Below are 21,614 nucleotides of genomic sequence, written 5' to 3'. Positions count from 1 at the left end.
AAATATTGACAAGACCATAGGATGATAGGGTTACAATTCCACACAATTCCCACCACCAAAACTCCATATCCAATCTCCTCCCTTGAAATCTGTCCTATTTTTTACCCTCTGGGAGTATGGGTCATTATGGGGCAAAGAAGGTGGAAGGTCTGGCTTCTGTAATTGCTTCCCCACTGAACATGGACATTGATAGGTAGATCCAAACTCCCAGTCTGTCACTCTCTTTCCCTAGTGGGGCAGGGATCTTGGGAGGCTGGGCTCCAGGACACAGTGGTGGGATTGTCTGTCCATGGAAGTCAGGTTGGCATGATACAGGTTTTGTCTAGATAACCTCAAAACCAACCCAGTTAGGCTCCCCCCCAGACTCACCAGTGGCTTTGGTGACTCTAGATATAGGTTTTGATTGCCATCAAAAGATTTTAAAATACCCAGTATTGATTAATGAGCAGGAAAATAGACACTCTTACACACCCTTGATGAGGACATTTTAAAATTACTTTTGTTTTATTTATTTATTATATTTTTAATTTTTATTATCTTTATTTATTTATTGGACAGAGACAACTAGAAGTCAAGAGGAAGGAGGAGACATTGAGGGAAAGAGGCAGAGAGACACCTGCAGCCTTGCTTCACCACTTGCAAAGCTTCCCCCCTGCAGGCGGGGACTAGAGGCTCGAACCTGGGTCCTTGAGCATTGTAACATGTGCCCTCAACCAGGTTCACCACCACCCAACCCCTATTTATTATATTTTTAACATTACTGTTAGTACTGGGGTTTGGTGTCTATACAACAATCCACTGTTATGGGCATCCATGTAGATAGATAGGTAGACATAGATAGATAGATAGATAGATAGATAGATAGATAGATAGATAGATAGTAGATAGATAGATATAGATTGATATAGAGGGAGAACAGAGAGGAAGAGAAAGACACCTGAAGCACTACTTCATTGTGAAGCTTCCCATCCAGAGGTAGGGAGTGGGTGTTTTAGCCTTTATTCTTGTGCATGGTAAAGTGTGCACTCTACTGGGTTCTCCACCATCTGTTCCAAGGATATTTTACAAAATAGAAACACCTTTTTAGTAAGGCAGTATGGTAATGTTTGTTAAAAAAAATGAAAATAAAAATAATAATAATAAACTGGTACTCCTTTTCAACAACTCACTTTCTATGGATTAACAATGTGTAACAAAATACAGCACTATCCACTGTAACATTTTGAATCTACTAAAGTGTCAGTGATGAGTGTCTGGCCATGAATAACTTGGGCAGGACACACAGATAGGTGCCAGACCTGGGAGAGAATGGCCAGCTTTGACAGGATGGAAAAGGGTCCCCAAGTACATGATCTATACTTTAGAAATATCTTCAATGACTCAAGTCCAACAACAAGGAAAAAAAATCAAAAAACAAAAACAACAATAACAACAACAACAATGGGACTACATCAAACTGAAAAGCTTCTGCAGAACAAAGACAATCACCACCAAAATAGAATGACACCCTACAGAATGAGAGAAGATCTTTATACGATATACATCAGATAAAGGACTAATAACCAAAATACATAAAGAACTCACTAAATTCAGTAGCAGCAGCAGCAACAAGAACAACAACAAAAACATACACATAAACAAAACCAAACAACAACAAAACATTAAAAAATAGGATGAGGACATGGACAGAATCTCCACCAAAGAGATACAGAGGGTCAAGAGACATATGAAAAAGAGCTCAAACTCTGATTAAAAGGAAAATGCAAATGAGATACCATTTTAAGCCTGTGAGAGTACTCTGCATTAGAAAGGACAGAAATACTAAATACTAATGAGCATGTGAGGGAAAAGAAACTCTCCTACATTGCTGGTGAGAATGTAGATCGGTACATGCCCTATGGAAAACAGTCTGGAGTTACCTAAGAACACTAGAAATGAGCACAAGGGATGGACCTAACCTATGACCCAGCATTATTTTCTCCTGGGGATCTAGCCAAAGGAAATAAAAACACCTATCCAAAGATATCTATGTACATATATGTTCATAGCAGCACAATTTGTAATAGTCCAAATATGGAATCAACCCGAAGCCCAAGGACAGATGAGTGGCAAAGAATGTGTTGGTACATGCAACAATAGGGAATGCTAAAGTAATCTTCTTTGCCTCAATTTGGATATAACTTGAAGAAATCATGTTAAGTGAGATAAGACTAAAGATAGGATGAATTCTGGATGATTTCACTCATAGGTAGAATTTATGAAATAAGTATAGAAAGGGAAAACACAAAATGAAACCTGGATGGGGTGTGATGTATTGATAACAACAAAACAAAGGACTCTGGGGAAGGAGGGAGAGGAAGGAGGGAGAGAGGAATTTGGGGTCCTGGTGCATGAAAGGGGACATGGACCTAGATTAGAGGTCAGAGTGTCTGCAGACACCTATCATAGGGAGGTGAGAAATTGTACTCATGTGTTAACAACATACTCCCTAATTTACTTCCTAGTCAAGTGATACCAAAAATAAATAAATAAATAAATAAATAGTAAGAAGGAGAGATATCAGGGGTAGGGATTTGAATTTTCTTTATAATTTCTATATTTTTATAATTAACAAGTATAATGTTTGTCACTTGGGGAAAAAGAAACTTTTGTGCGCTGGCAAGACAGCTCACTTAAGAGGTTGCCAACTTTACTAAGCATGCAACCCAGGTTCCAGCCTGGCCTCCACTACATATTTTCCTTTCTATTTGAAAATGTTGACCTGAAGTGGTAAAGTCTTGACAACAATAAAGACAATCAAACAAAAGGAACTATTCCCTCCTGCCATCATGTTTTTTTCTAGGGCTTTATGCCTGCAGGATCCCAATTCTCTTCGCATACTTTTTTTTTTAATAGGAGAGAGACCACAGCACTAAAGTTTTCTTCAGTTCATTGGGGGCTGGGTTCAAACCTGTGACAACTGAGCTATTTCACCATTCTACAATACATATTTTCAAATCAGATGCTAGATACATAAATGTTTGGAATATTACTAAAGGTAATATAAAATATTAAACAGTCTGGACATCAGAGACAGTGGCTGGCTAATATGGATATTAAACAATCAATATAGCCTAACTAGGGTATACTTGAATGTGGACAGGGCCTAAAGACTTGGGTACATGATGGAAATGATACAATCTTTAGTTTCTATTGTCTCCCCATCCAAATTCACACTACAGTTTATAGTTGTTACCACTGCTGTAACCAGGTTCACCAACAAGTTACCATTAAACCATAATCAAATAGAAGCAACAAACCAGATTTGTACATTGTAGTATATACTTCCAAATGACTATTCTTGCTTAGAGTAGATCTAGTATAATTATCCCTAACCTCAAAGCCAACTTTATTATTTACTTATTTTAAAATTTTTTATTATCTTTATTTATTGGATAGAGACAGCTAGAAATCAAGAGCAAAGAGGTTAATAGAAAGGGAGAGATACAGAGAAACACCTGAAATACTGCTTCACCACTTGAAAAGCTTTCCCCATGCAGGTGGGTAATGGGGCTCCAACCCAGGTCCTTGAGCATTATAACATGTGTGCTCAACCATGTGTGCCACCATATACCCCCACCAAGTCAAATTTAAAAGAATATATACATATATTTTTTCAATGAGCAGAGATGGTCACTTCTCAGGGAATACCAATTCCATCATACCATTTCACTGAAATCTAATGAAAGACAGAATATTCATATCTATTCAGATTATCCAGGATTGATAGGTTTTCAACTGATTAAAAATGGAAGTCAGCGAGTCAGAGCCAAGATGATGACTTGGAAGTAGCTGCTGGAGTGAGCTCCTACAACAACAGCTGGAAAGGGTAGGGATATGTGGCCTTCAGCAGGACGGTGAATAAGGGGTCCTAAGGGTGACACCAAGGAGGTGACTATAGCACAATTTGGGTTAGAAAACAGAGAAAAAATAAAGGAAATTTTTTTATTATTTCCAAAGCAAACCCCTCTCCCCTTCCCCTATAACCAGACCACAGGGCCTGGAGAGCTGTTAATAGCAGGCTGAGCTTTTTTCATTACCAAGATTCCTGGCACACCAGGGGTGTCATTCCAACCCTTTTCCTTTCTGAGAGCCAATCTGGAGCCTTCCAAGCTGCAGACTGTCAGGTTTTTTTTTTTACTCTATTCTATTTTATTATTACTATTATATATACATGTGTGTCCCTTTCCCCTCTCCTTCAGGTTGACCAAAATTAAGTCTTAGTGTGTTTTCCATTGCTAGATGACTAGTTGTCCTATCCATTGGGAGGGGAACTTGTTTCACTCTACCTACCTCCTCTATCCACTCTCCCCCTTCTCCCTCCTCCTAGTTAATTAAAAAGAAAAAAAAAACTCTTTCCTTTCACTGATCTTTTTTTTCTTTCCTTTTATTTTTTTTTCTCATTCTTATCTTCCTTTATTCCTTCATCCTTCTTTGGCTTTCTGAATTCACTGATACTTGCTTGTGAATTATTTTGGGGAAGAATTCTGACTCAGAGTGGACTCTCTTTGTGTGTGTCTCTTCTCTACTTCCCTTTCTCCTCTTGCTACCCCTAGAATTTACAGTAGATAGTAGATTTGCATAACTGTCTATTCTTGCTATCCCTTTTTTCTTTACTCTTTCTTTTTTATTTGGATTTGGTTGCTATTTTTTCTTGGACTGGAGGCATTGTTTGGCTAACTGGTATTGGTTAAACTGCTTCAATCCTTACTTCGGTTACTATTGTAATTTCTGAGGTTGGTGATTGCATTTGTTATAAAGGTATTTAGTATAGTGTGGCTTGTACTCAAAACACAACAACTAAAGAGCAACAGAACATAAAAATAAAAAAACACATCAATAAAATAAATGGTTAAACCAAGAGCAAATTCATTCTTTTCTAATCCACACAACACATCCTCAAGGATAGACCACATGTTAGGCCACAAAGACAGCACTGACAAATTCAAGAGCACTGAAATCATTCCAAGTATCTTCTCAGACCACAGTGGAATAAAGCTAACATTTAACAACAAACAGAAAATTACTAAAAGACACAGAATTTGGAAACTCAACAACATCTGCTTAAGAACCACTGGGTCAGAGAGACACTCAAGCAAGAAATTCAAATGTTCCTGGAAAAAAATGAAAATGAAGACATAAGCTATCAAAATATTTGGGACAAAGCTAAAGCAATATTGAGAGGGAAACTCATAGCCATACAATCACATATTAAACAACAAGAAAAGCTCAAATAAACGACCATACTGCACACCTTAAGACTTAGAGGAAGAGGAACAAAGGAACCCTAAAGCATCCAGAAGGACAGAAATCACTATAATTAGAGCAGAAATAAACAACATCAAAAATAAGAGAAACATACAAAAGATCAATGAAGCCAAATGTTGGTTCTTTGAAAAATTAAACAAGACTGAAAAACACCTAGCCACACTCACTAAACAAAAAAGGAAGACACAAATTAATAGACTTATAAACGATAGAGGAGATATCACAACTGACACCACAGAAATTCAGAAAATCTTGCGAAACATCTATGAAGAACTATACGCCACCAAGCTAGAAAATCTGGAAGAAATGGAACAATTCCTAGAAACATGCCCTTCCAAAACTGAACCAAGAACTACAAAACCTAAATACACCAATCACAGACAAAGAAAGTGGAACAGTTATTAAAAATCTCCCCAACAACAAAAGTTCTGAACCAGATGGCTTCACAAACGAATTCTATAAAACATTCAGGAAACAGTTAGTACCCATACATCTAATGCTTTTCCATAAGATCAAAGAAACAGGAACACTTTCCTCCACCTTCTATGAAGCCAACATAACCCTGATACCAAAAGCAGACAGGGACAGAGCAAAAAAGGAAAACTACAGACCAATATCTCTGATGAACATAGATGCTAAAATATTAAACAAGATCCTGGAAAACCAGATACAGCAGTATATTAAAAAGATTGTTCATCAGGAACAAGTGGGATTTATCCCAGGAATGCATAGCAGGTTCAACATACATAAGTCAATCAATGTCATTCACCATATCAATAAAAGCAAAGCCAAAAACCACATGATTATCTCAATAGATGGAAAGAAAGCCTTTGACAAAATCTAACACCCATTCATGCTCAACACTCTACAAAAAATGGGAATAGTCAGGAAAATCCTCAAGATAGTGGAATCCATATATAGCAAACCTACATACAACATCATACTCAATGGAGAAAAGCTGAAATCATTCCCCTCAGATCAGGGACTAGACAGGCCTATGAATTATCACCATTACTCTTCAACATAGTATTGGACATTCTTGCCATAGCAATCATGCAAGAGAAAGAAATGAAAGTAAAACAGATTTGAAGGGGAAAAGTCAAGCTCTCACTATTTACAGATGATATGATAGTATACATAGAAAAACCTAAAGAATCCAGCAGAAAACTACTGGAAGTTATTAGGCAATATAGCAAGTTGTCAGGCTACAAAATAAATCTACAAATACCAGTGGCATTTCTTTATGCAAACATGAAATCGGAAGAAGAAGACATCCAGAAAATACTCCCATTCACTGTTGCAGCAAAATCAATAAAATACCTAGGAATAAAGCTTACCAAAGAAGTAAAAGAATTGTATACAGAAAATGATGAGTCACTATTCAAGGAAATAGAAACTGATACCAAGAAATGGAAAGACATCCCATGCTCATGGATTGAAAGACTAAATATCATAAAAATGAATATTCTCCCAAGAGCCATATACAAATTTAATGCAATACCCATCAAAGTTCCACCAAGCTTCTTTAAGAGAATAGAACAAAAATTACAATCATGGTGGTCTGGGACATGGCGCAGTGGATAAAGCACTGGATTCTCAAGTATGAGGTCCTGAGTTCGATCCCCGGCAGCACATGTACTAGAGTGATGTCTGGTTCTTTCTCTCCTCCTATCTCTCTCATGAATAAATAAATTAAAAAATTAAAAAAAACTACAATAATTTATCTGGAACCAGAAAAAACCTAGAATTGCCAAAAACATCTTGAGGAAAAGAAACAGAAATGGAGGCATCACACTCCCAGATCTCAAACTATATTATAAGGCCAACATCATCAAAACACCTGGTATTGGAACAAAAATATGCACACAGACGAGTGGAACAGAATTGAAAGTCCAGGACTAAACCCCCAAACATATGGACATCTAATCTTTGATAAGGGGGCCCAAAGTATTAAATGGAAGAAGGAAGCTCTCTTCAATAAATGCTGCTGGGAAAACTGGGTCAATACATGAAGAATAATGAAACTGAACCACCTTATCTCACAAGAAACAAAAATCAACTCCAAATGGATCAAGTACCTGGATATAAGATGAAAACCTATCAAATACTTAGAGGAAAATATTTGTGGAACACTTTCCCACCTAAACCTCAAGGGCATCTTTGATGAAACAAACCCAATTGCAAGGAAGATTAAAGCAGAAACAAGCCAATGGGAGTATATCAAATTTAAAAGCTTCTGCACAGCCAAAGAAACTATCATGCAAATAAGGAGACCCCTCACAGAATGGGAGAAGATCTTCACATGCCATACATCAGAAAAAAGACTAATCACCAAAATATACAAAGAGCTCAGCAAACTTAGCAACAAAAAAGCAAATGACCCCATCCAAAAATGGGCAGAGGATATGAACAAAACATTCACTTCAGTGGAGATCCTAAAGGCTCGCAAACATATGAAAAACTGCTCCAGGTCACTGACTGCCAGAGAAATGCAAATAAAGACAACACTGAAATAGCACCTCACTCCTGTGAGAATGGCATACATCAAAAATGACAGCAGCAAAAATACTGGAGAGGCTGTGGGGATAGAGGAACCTTTCTTCACTGCTGGTGGGAATGAAAATTGGTCCAATCTCTGTGGATAGTAGTCTGGAGAACTGTCACAAAACTAGACCGGGACCTTCAATATGACCCAGTAATTCCTCTCCTGGGGATACACCCCAAGGACTCCATAACACCCAACTAAAAAGATATGTGTACACCTATGTTCATAGCAGCACAATTCATAATAGCTAAAACCTAGAAGCAACCCTTGTGCCCAACAACAGAATTACGTTAAGTGAGCTTAGTCAGAAAGATAAAGATGATTATGGGTTGATCCCACTCATCAATAGAATTTGAGAAAGAAGATATGAAAGGGAAACTCAAAACAGGATCTGACTAAATTGAAAGTAGGGCACCAAAGTAAAACCCTGTGGTGAGGGGTAGACATGCAGCTTCCTGGGCCTGTGGGGGTGGGAGTGGGTGGGTGGGATGGGACACAGTCTTTTGGTGGTGGGAATAGTGTTTATGTACACTCCTAGTAAAGTGTAGTCATATAAATCACTAGTTAATTAATATGAGAGGGGGAAAATTAATTGTATGTCTTGAAGTTTTTAAAACACAGACTGAGTCTTTCTAATATATAGGCTGTGTATTTGATATGCAGACTCTCTCAAAAGCCTAGACCAAGTAGATCAGAAGCTATCAACGGCACAGCTATATACAAGATACTGGGTACTATACAGCAAACCCTAACAAAAGGACTTTTCAAAGTTAACCCAATTATCAAATAATGTGATGATAACATTAACTATGATTGTCTTTTTGAACCCTAAGACAGCAGGAACCTCACATCTCCACTATAGAGCCTATATTTCCCCTAGTCCTGGAACCTTAGGATAGGGCCCACTTTCCCGCATCCCTCTCCCAATCCATATCAAATAATATTGCATCTGCCAATCACAACCTAATCAACTCAACGATTTCCACCTCAACATGCTTCAGCTCAGACTGTGTCCAGAGACTTCACGTGTGGAATGACAACCCTTCAGCTTCATTACTTGGGTGAGACCTTTCCTTTTATAGTACACACTAATTTCATCTCAGGTGGTTCACTTTCTAACAAAGTCCCATAACCTAGATATACACCAGTTTCTGTGAGAGAGAGCTTATGTTCACACGTATCCATAAACTAGTGCAAAATATATACCTGAAAGCAGAAGTACACTAGAATTTGCAATGAGTACCCCCCAACACTTCATCTCCACGATTCCAACCTTTGGTCCATGATTGCTCAACAATTTGTTTGGCTTTGTATGTTAACTCTCTTTCAGCCACCAGGTTCCAGATGCCATCAGGATGCAGGCCAGGCTTTCCTGGACTGAAGACCCCACCAATGTGTCCTGGAGCTCCGCTTCCACAGAGACCCACCCTACTAGGGAAAGAGAGAAACAGGCTGGGAGTATGGACTGACCAGTCAACATCCATGTTCAGCGGGGAAGCAATTACAGAAGCCAGATCTTCCACCTTCTGCAACCCACAGCGACCTTGGGTCCATGCTCCCGGAGGGATAGAGAATGGGAAAGCTATCAGGGGAGGGGAGGGGATATGGAGATTGGGTGGCGGGAATTGTGTGGAGTTGTACCCCTCCTACCCTATGGTTTTGTTAATTTATCCTTTCTTAAATAAAAAATAAATAATAAAAAAACGACAGCAGCAACAATTACTGGAGAGGCTATGGGGACAGAGGAACCCTTCTTCACTGCTTGTGGGAATGTAAATTGGTCCAATCTCTGTGGACAGCAGTCTGGAGAACTCTCACAAAGCTATACATGGACCTTCCATATGACCCAGTAATTCCACTCCTGGGGATACACCCCAAGGAATCCATAACACCCAACCAAAAAGATATGTGTACACCTATGTTCATAGCAGCACAATTCATAATAGCTAAAACCTAGAAGCAACCTTTGTGCCCAACAACAGATGAGTGGCTGAGAAAGCTGTGGTATATATACACAATGGAATACTATGCAGCTATTAAGAACAATGAACCCACCCACCATCTCTGACCCATGTTGGATGGAGCTAGAATGTTGTTTTCGTGGGCTATGTTGTTTTCGCCGTGCTGGCTTCACGGGCGGGTAACAGACGACCAGGGACTCATGGTTAACTAAGTTTGATAAAGATGAGTATGGCATGATCCCACTCATCAACAGAAGTTGAGAAAGAAGAACAGAAAGGGAAACTAAAAGCAGGATCTGGCAAAATCAAAGTAAAAACCCTGTGGTGAGTGGGAGGGTGAACATTCGGCTTCCTGGGGTAACAAGAGTTGTGGGGGTGGGTGGGGACACAGTCTTTTGTTGGTGGCACGGTGTCTATGTACACTCCTATTAAATTGTAGTCATAAAAACCACTATTTAATTAATATGAGAGGGGAAAATTGATTGTATGTCTTGAACTTTTTAAAAAACTTACTGAGTCTTTTTAATACATACACTGAGTCTTTGATATATTGACTCTCTCAAAAGCCTAGACCAGGGAGAACAGAAGCAACTGGTGGCACAGCTATATACAAGATGTTGGGTATTGTACAGAAAATCCTAACAAAGGGACTTTTCAAAGTTAACACAATAACCAAATAATGTGATGATAACAATAACTATCCATTGTCTTCTTGAACCCTAAGACAGCAGGAACCTCACATTTCTACTATAGAGCCTATATTTCTCCCAGTCCTGGAACCTTAGGGTGGGGCGCACTTTTCTGCATGCTTCTCTCAATTCATATAAAATAATATTGCATCTGCCGATCACAACCTAATCAACGCAACAAGTGCCACCTTAGCATGCTTCACTTCAGACTGCATCCAGAGACTTCAGGTGTGGAATTACAACCCTTCAGCTTTATTATTCAGGTGAGACCTTTCCTTTGATAGTATTGTCTAATTCCATTCCAGGTGGTTCACTTCCTAACAAAGTCCCAAAACCTAGATTTAGACCAGGTCCCCTGAGATAGAGCATACTTTCCCACGTATCCATACACGAGGGCAAAATATATAACTGAAAGCGTACACAATAGTCTGCAGTGAGTATCCCCCAACACTTCATCTGCACTATTCCAGCCTTTAGGTCCATAATTGTTCAACAATTTGTTTGGCTTTGTATGTTAACTCTCTTTTCAGCCACCAGGTTCCAGATGCAAGCAGACTGCCGACCAGACTTCCCTGGACAGAGGACCCCACCAGTGTGTCCTGGAGCTCTGCTTCCCCAGGTACCCACCCTACTAGGGAAAGAGAGAGGCAAGCTGGGAGTATGGATCAACCAGCCAATGCCCATGTTCAGTGGGGAAGCAATTACAGAAGCCAGAACTTCCACCTTCTGCAACCTACAATGACTTTGGGTCCATACTCCCAGAGAGATAAAGAATAGGAAAGCTATCAGGGGAGGGGATAGGATATAGAGATCTGGTAGTGGGAATTGTGTGGTTGTACCCCTCTTATCCTACGGTTTTGTTAATGTCTCCTTTTTAAAATTTTTTTAAAAAGGAAGTCAGGGAGTTGGGGGTAGTAGCACAGTGGGTTAAGCGCATGTGGTGCAAAGTGCAAGGACCTGCAGGGGAGTCACTTCACAAGCGCTGAAGCAGGTCTGCAGGTGTCTATCTTTCCCTCCCCTTCTCTGTCTTCCTCTCCTCTTTCTATTTCTCTCTGTCCTATCCAACAACAACGATATCAATAACAACAAGAATAACTGCAATAGCCATAAAAAATAAGGGCAACAAAAGGTGAATAAATATTAAAAAATGATGGAATTCTCTAATTCTCTCCTAACAGATTTTCCTTATTGAAAATTACTGTAAAATTAATTATTGTTATAGTTCTTATTTAATCAAATCATAAAGAACCACCCTATGAAGATAATTTGTTTGTTACAAAGTTAACAAGTGGGTTATCTTCCTTTTCCCAGTTTACAAACCCAATCAAGCACTTTGGACCTTAAGTCTAGTTGACCCATAGCCAGAAGCTTTTCCTTTATATTTCTATATACTAAAACCACCAAGTCTCATTAGATAACCCACTTACAAGTCCATAGGAATGCTTCAGAAAGTGATGTAGGAAATATGAACTGATGACATAGGTATGTGCTGTCTAATACAGGGTAGCTTCCTATCATGATTATAACAAGCAATCGATATGTGACTTGTCAGGGTTCATGGTTTAATATGAAATAATTTACAATATGTAATAAATAGTTTGTATATACATTATATATCAAAATGACAATATTTTGGATAAACATTTAAATTAATCTTCCCTGTTTCTATTTACTTTTTCAAAGTGGCTGCCATAAAACCTTAAATTTCATATATGGGGAGTCAGGAGGTAGTGCAGCAGGTTAAGCGCAGGAGGCGCAAAGCACAAGGACCAGTGTGAGGATCCAGGTTCGAGCCCCGGATCCCCACCTGCAGAAGAGACTCTTCACAGGTGGTGAAGCAGGTCTGTAGGTGCCTGTCTTTCTCTCCCCCTCTCTGCCTTCCCCTCCTCTCTCCACTTCTCTCTGTCCTGCCCAGCAACAATGGCATCAATAACAATAACTACAAGAGTAAAACAAGGACAACAAAAGGGAAAATAAATATAAAAAAAGTAATTTAAAAAATTTCACTTGTGATTTTTATTGCATTTATATTGAACAGTGCTGATCTTGACTATCTAGAGCATATGACAATGCGATATAGTGGATCTCTTTTAGCATTATATCATAGAACCTATCATGCTATACTAACAACATATTCTTATATGTCTTCTTCATCATTATTAAGCATATGTCAGAGACTGTGTCTTCCTCATCTTCAACCCTTGGTATCTAAATTAGCACCAAGAATTTAGAAAATATACTACTAACACACTGTTGCTGAAACTATAAGAAGTAGAGCAACATTGTGAAGCAATTTTATATTTTCTACTCAAATTTAAGATGGGAATTCCTTGACCAAGGAAGTAGAACTCTAGGGTCATATATTATAGAAATAATCACATATGTGCATAAGAGAACAAACACAAAAATTCCAATTTAATAATGTTAATCTAATGACCTTGTTAATACTGTGAAAATATAGAACCCCTAATTTATTCAAGTATTACAGAGTTGTATGATTATACTATGAAATTCAGTGTAGGAATTAGAAGGACCAACACTAAGAAACTTGTCAGAGTGGAGTAAATGTAGGGGTATGACAACTAAAGGTAATATGAGGCATAAGATGTATTCTTGGAATAGAAAAAATAGCAAAAAAGCTAGAGAAATCCAATTGAAAGTCAGTAGCAATATACCTATGTCAAGTTCAGACTTCTAAGGATTCTGCTATGATTATGTAAGATAGCAATATTGGTGGTAAGTGAGTGATGGGTTTGCAAGAATTCTGTGCTATATTTGCAACTTTGTTGTCTATATTTATTTCAAAAATAAAAAGTCAAAATATAAAAAGATTGATCCAGTGGTGTGATAGCACCAGCTTAGAATGGTTTCCAAGATCTAATTGTATACATCTCTTCCTGATACTAACTTCAGCATCTTCATGTTGGTAGTTGAAGTCACCCGCCCATGAAAATCATCAAATGTTTCAAATAAAGTTTCAATTTTACCCAAACAGCTGATTGTTAAATATTGATTAGCACATCACTAGAAAACACACACACACGTACATATGTGTGTACTGCCATGGAAAGAATAGTAGTATTATCTGAAAAACATTACATAATAATACATATGAAATGAACTTATTTAAGTGACTGAAAAATCAATTTATAGAGAGTAAATTAAAAGGATTAATATTTAAGTACTAATATGAAGGCCTAGGAGCTGGGAGCTCAATAGTTTAATAATGTTATTATAGTCTTTTAGGCATTCATTTATTATTATATAATAAAATAATAGGTGCTTTCCAAGCTTTTCACAAAGATAAATGAATAGATTTATTGTTTTTATTTCATGCATACGATAATTTGTTCATCTGTTTTGTCAACAATCACTCCATCATACACACACACACCGTAAATTCCTTACACATTTTGCTCCATGCTTGTATGTATAAGAGTTCCCTTTCTGAAAATATGCCAAGTATATTACCCAGATGGTGACCCCTGATGACTTCTGGCTTTCAAGTTAACTCCAATGAGAAGCAATCTCACTAGACCAGTACTTCAGCAGATATCATGCAAAGTCAGGTGCTTCCACAATATAAAGCCTCTCTGAAAAAATAAATCCTGCTTGAATTAAATGCACAGGTTGCTAACATTACAGAAACCAGGTTATCTTTCCATTTTAAAATAAATCCTATTTTCATTACATTAAACATCAAATTGGTATATGTGTGAACTATAGCCCTTTGATAAATTACCTTCAGATCTGGTTTTATCCTTGTAATAACCAGATTACATACAATACTGAAAAGTATTAGTTTTCAGAGAAGCATTTTGCAAGAACTAAATAAAGTAGTGCATATTTATTTATAGTATCTTACTTTTGCCTCAGCAATTTCATTCAATTTTTTCTTCTCCTAGGATTATACATATACATTTTTTCACTAAAAATATTATCTGTGCTTGCACTACATCATGAAAATAAATAAAATACATTTAAATGGTCCTTTTCAAAATCATCTGAATGAAGTCAATATGGCTTTGAGATCCCTTTCAAACATTTATGAAAGCCTAAAAATATGTTGTGTCTGATATGGGTAGAATTTCCTTGAAAGAAAGAACTTCAACTAATTTTTAAAAATATAGGCACTTTTTTAACTTGAACAATTTTACATAACACATTTTGCAAGTTGTCCATGGCAAATTTAAACAAATGATACAGCTTAACAGATGCAACCTTTTGGTTACTGCACAAGTTTGAATTCCTACATTTCCTCTTCTAAAGGAAATGAATTATTCTCTATTGCTGCATACTTTTTTTCTTGTTTTAGTATGATCCTGATTTTATCCAATATTGAGGCTAGAAAAGATTCTATCAAGGTAGTAAATCATTTTAATACCCCAGTTCTATATAATATTATCTTAAAACTTTCATTTACTATGAATTTTATATTTTCCATTCCAAAGCTGCAGCAATACTTATAAATAACATGTCTACTTGAGTACCTTATCACAGTTTTAATATATGATCTCCATTTGCAGTTGCATAATGGGCCCATCTGTGTATTCCTTATCAGACAGGCACAATTATTTAGTGTTTCCATCTCAAGTCACACCACCAATAAGAGCTCTCCATAACTCAAATCTTATTTACTTTTATACTAGTTGCTTTGTAGAGTCAAGAGGAATAAGCAGTATAATTATAGGATTCTTTTAAATAAATGCATCTCAAAAATGCAAGAAAAACATCAGGTTATCCAGGACTTAACACTTTAGAGTCTTCTTCAAAAATTTATTTTTTCTTTCCCATTTTACTTTGTTTTCTATTAAACCAATTGTCCTTTTCACTCAGGTCCAAATCATTACCTATCACTTCACATTACTGACAATGGGATTCTTTTCAATTACTGAATAGTCCTCTTTCCTGGTTTGTATGCTTATTGGTATCAAGGTCCACATCACTTTATAAGACACCCAAATCTTCATCTGCAATATTAGCTTAGCTTCATGATTAGTCAACAATTTGTTTGGCTTTATATGTTAACTCTTTTTTTTTTTTTTCAGCCACCAGGTTCCAGATGCTACCATGATTCCATCTGGAAACTTCTGGGCAGAAGACCCCACCAATATGTCCTGGAGCTCTGCCTCACCAGATCCCTGTCCCACTAGGAAAAGAGAGAGACAAGCTGGGAGTATGGATCGACCTGCCAACACCCATGTTCAGCAGGGAAGCAGTTATGGAAGCCAGACCTTCCACCTTCTGCATCCCATAATAACACTGGGTCCATACTCCCAGAAATAAAGAATAGGAAGGCTATCAGGGGAGGGGGTGGGATAGGAAGTTCTGGTGGTAGGAATTGTATAGAGTTGTACCCCTCTTATCCCATGGTTTTTGTCAATGTTTCCCTTTTATAAATAAAAATTTAAAAATATAAATGGGTGGGTGGAGCCAAGATCGTGACTTTGGAGATGCAGCTGCCTTGAGCTCCAAGAGGCAGTAGCTTGCAACCTGGGATCCGCTGGATAGGGTAGGATAATGGGCTGTCTGTAGGAGGGTGAACACGGCTGGTCAGAGTGACAGTAACATAATTCTCTCTTGGGCTGACAAACGGAGGTAAGGGGGACAAAGGAAAATCCTTTGATTATTTCTGAGCTCACCCCCCACAGCCCAGTACCAGCCCCCAAGGGCAGCGCAGCAGCTCCTAGCAGGTTCTTTACTGAGCTATTTTCTTTACCAAGATTCCTGGCTCACCAGAAGTGTCATTACAAGCCTCTTCCTTTAACTTATCTCTTTTTTTAAGTGGATGGAGCTCTATTTGAGTGACTAAATAGCTGACTAATCAGAGCCTCATCCTTGCCTGGGAAAGGCTACCTGTAGGTTTTTGTTTTTGTTTTTGTTTTTTTGTTTTTGTTTTGGATACTTCTTACAATTGGCTGTGTTTTCTCTGGCTGCCTGCAGCCAACTGAGTGGTCCAAGCTGCAGACTGACTGTTAGGGGTTTTCTACTCTATTATATTTTATTTTATTTTATTTTATTGCTACTTATGCTATATACATGTGTCCCTTTTCCATCCACCTTCTTCAGGTTGACTAAAATTAACCATTGTTGTTAGGTGACTATTAGTGTCCTATCCATTGTGAAAGGAACTCTTTTCTTTCTACATTTTCTCTCCACTCTCCTTTTTCTCTCCTCCTAGCTAATTAAAAAAAAATCTTTCCTTCACTGCTCTTCCCTTTTTCTTCTTCCTTCCTTCCTTTCTTTTCTTTTCTTTTTTTTCTTTTCTTTTCTTTTTTATTCTTTTCTTCCTCCCTCCTTCTTTTGTTTTCTGAATTCACTGATACTCGCTTGTGAATTATTTTGGGGAAGAAATCTGACTCAGAATGGACTCTATGGATGTGTCTTCTCTACTTCCCTTTAACCCCTTTCTATCCCTAAAATTTATAGTGGACAGTAGATTTGCATAATTTTCTATTCTTGCTTTCCCTTTTTTCCTGTCTTTTTCTTTGGTTGTGATTTTGTCTTCGACTGGAGGTGTTCTTTGGTTAAATAGTATTGGTTGAACTGCATCAATCCTTGCCTCAGTTACTATTGTTGTAATTTCTGAGGCTGGTGACTGCACTTGTCATAAACATGTTTACTATAGCATGGCTTGTACTCAAAACACAACTGAAGATCGACAGAACAGAAAAATAAAAACCACATCAATAAAAAAAATGATTAAATCAAGAGCAAATAAAACTATTACCACAATGAATCAGGACAGGTGCCCAGAAGAAACTCCAAATCAGTCAGAAGTAACCATAGATAAGAAAAGTATGTAAGCAATAATAAACCTAGTAATCCCATAAATGAAGACAACAATGGAGGAAAGGGATATCAGAATTAGGGAGGCAACAGATGAGACCCTCAAAGAAAATACAAGCTACCTCAAGGTAATTAGAGAAATGAAAGCTGAAATAGCTGAGGTAAAAGGCCAATTACCAGAACAAGCTAATACTATAACTGAGCTGAAGAAAGAAGCTGAGGTAAGGGAAAGCAGATTAATGGAAGTGGAAAACAGAATTAGCCAGACAGAGGATGAGCTAAAGAAAACTAAGAAAGAGGTAAAAGAGCTCAAAAAGAGATTGATGAAAACAACAACAGAGACATATGGGATGATCTCAAAAGAAGTAACATTCATATCAGTGGCCTACCAGTGGAAGAAAGAGAGGAAGGGGAAGTAAACATTCTAGAGGAAACAAGGGAAGAAAATTTGCCAGACCTAAACAACAGAAAGGACATTAAGATTCAAGAGGCCCAGAGTCCCAAACAGAATTAACACAGACCTGAAGACACCAAGACACATAATAATTACAATGAAAAGAAGCAAGGATAAAGAAAGGATCCTAAAGGCTGCAAGAAAAAAACAAAATTCACATACAGGGAAAAACTCATAAGACTATCACCAGACTTCTCCACTCAAACTCTAAAAGCTAGAAGACAATGGCAAGATATCTATCGTGCCCTGAATGAAAAAGAGTTTCAACCAAGAATAATATATCCTGCTAAACTTTCATTCAAACTAGATGGAGGGATCAAAACCTTCTCAGACAGACAACAGTAAAAGGAGGCAACCATCACCAAACCTGCCCTGAAAGAGGTTCTAAAAGACCTAAAAGTCATTTTATAAACAAGAACATCACTATAATATGTGCCATATATCTGAGCAAATAAAGAATTGTTGAATAATGGCACTACAATACATTCAATCCATAATATCAATAAATGTCGATGGATGAAATTCACCCATTAAAAGGCACAGGGTGGGAGGATGGATCAGAAAACACAACCCAACCATATGCTGCTTGCAAGAATCTGACCTGACACTAGAAGACAAACACAGACTTAAAGTGAAAGGATGGAAAACTATCATACAGGCTAATGGACCACAAAACAGGTAGGAACAGCCACTCTCATCACTGACACCACAGACTTTAAATTAAATAAAGTAATAAAACATAAGCAAGGCCATTAAATAATGATTAGAGGATCAGTAAACCAAGAATATTTAACAATTATTAACATCTATGTACCCAATAAGGGACCAAATACATCAATAGTTACACAGTAATAGTGGGAGACGAATTCTACAAAACTTTCAGGAAACAGTTAATACCTATACTTCTAATGCTCTTCCACAAGATCAAAGAAACAGGAACACTCTCTTCCACCTTCTATTAAGCCAACATCACTCTGATGCCAAAAGCAGATAGGGACACAACAAAAAAGGAAAACTACAGACCAATAACTCTGATGAACATAGATGCCAAAATATTAAACAAGATCCTGGCCAATCAGATACAGCAGTATATCAAAAAGATTGTTCATCAGGATCAAGTGGGATTTATCCCAGGAATGCAAGGTTGATTCAACATACATAAGTCAATCAGTGTCATTCACCACATCAATAAAAGCAAAACCAAAAACTACATGATTATTTCAATAGATGCAGAGAAAGCCTTTGACAAAATCCAACACCCATTCATGGTAAAAAAACTACAAAAAATGGGAATAGATGAGAAATTCCTCAAGATAGTGGAATCCATATATAGCAAACCTATAGCCAACAACATACTCAATGGACAGAAGTTGAAAGCATTCCCCTCAGATCGGGTCTAGACATGCCTTTCCATTATCACCATTACTCTTCAAAATAGTATTAGAAGTTCTTGCCATAGCAATCATGCAAGAGAAAGAAATCAAAGGAATACAGATTGGAAGGGAAAAAGTCAAGCTCTCACTATTTGCAGATGATGTGATAGTATACATAGAAAAACCTAAAGAATCCAGCAGAAAACTACTGGAAGTTATTAGGCACTATATCAAGGTGTCAGGCTACAAAATCAATCTACAAATATCAGTGGCATTTCTTTATGCAAACACAAAATCTAAAGAAGAAGAAGAAGATATCCAGAAATCACTCCCCTTCACTGTTGCAACAAAATCAAAAAAATATCTAGGAATAATGCTGATCAAAGCAGTGAAAGACTTGTATACTGATAACTATGGGTCACTATTCAAGGAAATAGAAACTGATACCAAGAAATGGAAAGACATCCCATGCTCATGGATTGGAAGAATAAATATCATCAAAATGACTATTCTCCCCAGAGCCATATACAAATTTAACACAATACCCATCAAAGTTCCACGAAGCTTCTTTAAGAGAATAGAACATAAACTACAATCATTTATCTGGAACCAGAATACACCCCCCCAAACTGACAAAACCATCTTGAGGAAAAGAAACAGAAATGGAGGCATCACACTCCTAGATCTCAAACTATATTATAAGGCCATCATCATCAAAACAGTCTGGTGCTGGAACAAAAATAGGCACATAGACCAGTGGAACAGAATTAAAAGCCCAGAACTAAACCCCCACACCTATGGACATCTACTCTTTGATAAGGGGGCCCAAAATATTAAATGGAAGAAGGAGGCTCTATTCAATAAATGGTGCTGAGAAAACTGGATTGAAACATGTAGAAGAATGAAACTGAACCACCTTATCTCACCAGAAACAAAAAATCAACTCCAAATGGATCAAAGACCTGGATGTCAGACCGGAAACTATCAAATACTTAGAGGAAAACATTGGGGAAAAACTTTCCCACCTAAACCTCAAGGACATCTTTGATGAAACAAACCCAGTTGCAAGGAAGACTAAAGCAGAAACAAACCAATGGGACTACATCAAATTGAAAAGCTTCTGCACACAAACAAAGACATCCCTCACAGAATGGGAGATCTTCACATGCCATGCATAAAAGAAGAGACTAATCAGCATAATATACAAAGAGCTCAGCAAACATAGCAACAAAAGAGCAAATAACCCCATCCAAAAATGGGCAGAGTATATGAACAGAAGATTAACTATAGAAGAGATCCAAAAGGCTATCAAACAAATGAAAAGTTGTTCCAGGTCACTGATTGTCAGAGAAATGCAAATAAAGACCACATTGAGATACCACCTCACTCCTGTGAGAATGGCATACATCAAAAAGGACAGCAGCAACAAATGCTGGAGAGGCTGTGGGGATAGAGGAACCCTTCTGCACTGTTGGTGGGAATGTAACTTGGTCCAGTCTCTGTGGACAGCAGTCTTGAGAACTCTCACAAGCCTAGACATGGACATTCCATATGACCCAGTAATTCCTCTCCTGGGGATAATACCCCAAGGACTCCATAACACCCAACCAAAAGGATATGTGTACACCTATGTTCATAGCAGCACAGTTTGTAATAGCTAAAATCAGGAAGCAACCCAGGTGTCCAACAACAGATGAGTGGCTGAGAAAGCTGTGGTATATATACACAATGGAATACTATGCAGCAACTAAGAACAATGAAGCCACCTTCTCTCTCCCATCTTGGATGGAGCTAGAAGGAATTATGTTAAGTGAGCTAAGTCAGAAAGATAAAGATGAGTATGGGATGATCCCACTCATCAACAGAAGTTGAAAAAGAAGAACAGAAAGGGACTATAAAAGAAAGATTTGACTAAATCTGTAGTAGGGCACCAAAGTAAAAACCCTGGAGTGAGGGTGAGAGTGGATATTCAGCTTCCTGAGGAGGCAGGATGTGGGTGGGTGAGCAGGATGAGACACTCTTTTGGTGGTGGTAATGGTGATTATGTACACTCCTAATAATTTGTAGTCATATAAATCAGTATTTAATTAATATTAGAGGGGAAAATTGTATGTCTCAAACTTTTTAAAGCACAGACTGAGTCTTTTTAATACACAGGCTGAGTCTTTGATAGGTTCACTCTGTCAAAACCAGGGAGAACAGAAGCAATCAGTGGCACAGCTATATACAAATAATGTCAACGGACATAAATTATGGTGATGTGGGTATTATACAGCAAATCCTAACAAAGCAATTTTTGAAAGTTAACCCAATTACCAAATAATATGATTTTAACAATAACTATTTCCTTCTTGAACCCTAAGACAGCAGGAACCTCACATTTCCACTATAGAGCCTATTTTCCCCCAGTCCTGGAACCTTAGGGTAGGGTACCCTTTCCTGCATGCTTCTCTCAATTCATACCAAATGACATTGCATCCGCTGATCCCAACCTAA

The 21,614-nt window shown here is 37.7% G+C and overlaps 1 protein-coding gene across 5 annotated transcripts in view; it reads right to left on the bottom strand.

Moving 5' to 3' along the window:
- Positions 1–21,614, bottom strand: part of TENM1 (teneurin transmembrane protein 1) — a 1,227,224-nt gene that overhangs the window by 432,852 nt on the left and 772,758 nt on the right. The window lies entirely within an intron of this gene.

The sequence above is a fragment of the Erinaceus europaeus genome, chromosome X (genome assembly GCF_950295315.1).
Source record: "Erinaceus europaeus chromosome X, mEriEur2.1, whole genome shotgun sequence".
NCBI lineage: Eukaryota > Metazoa > Chordata > Mammalia > Eulipotyphla > Erinaceidae > Erinaceus > Erinaceus europaeus.
This window is presented reverse-complemented; position numbering and strand designations above follow the sequence as displayed.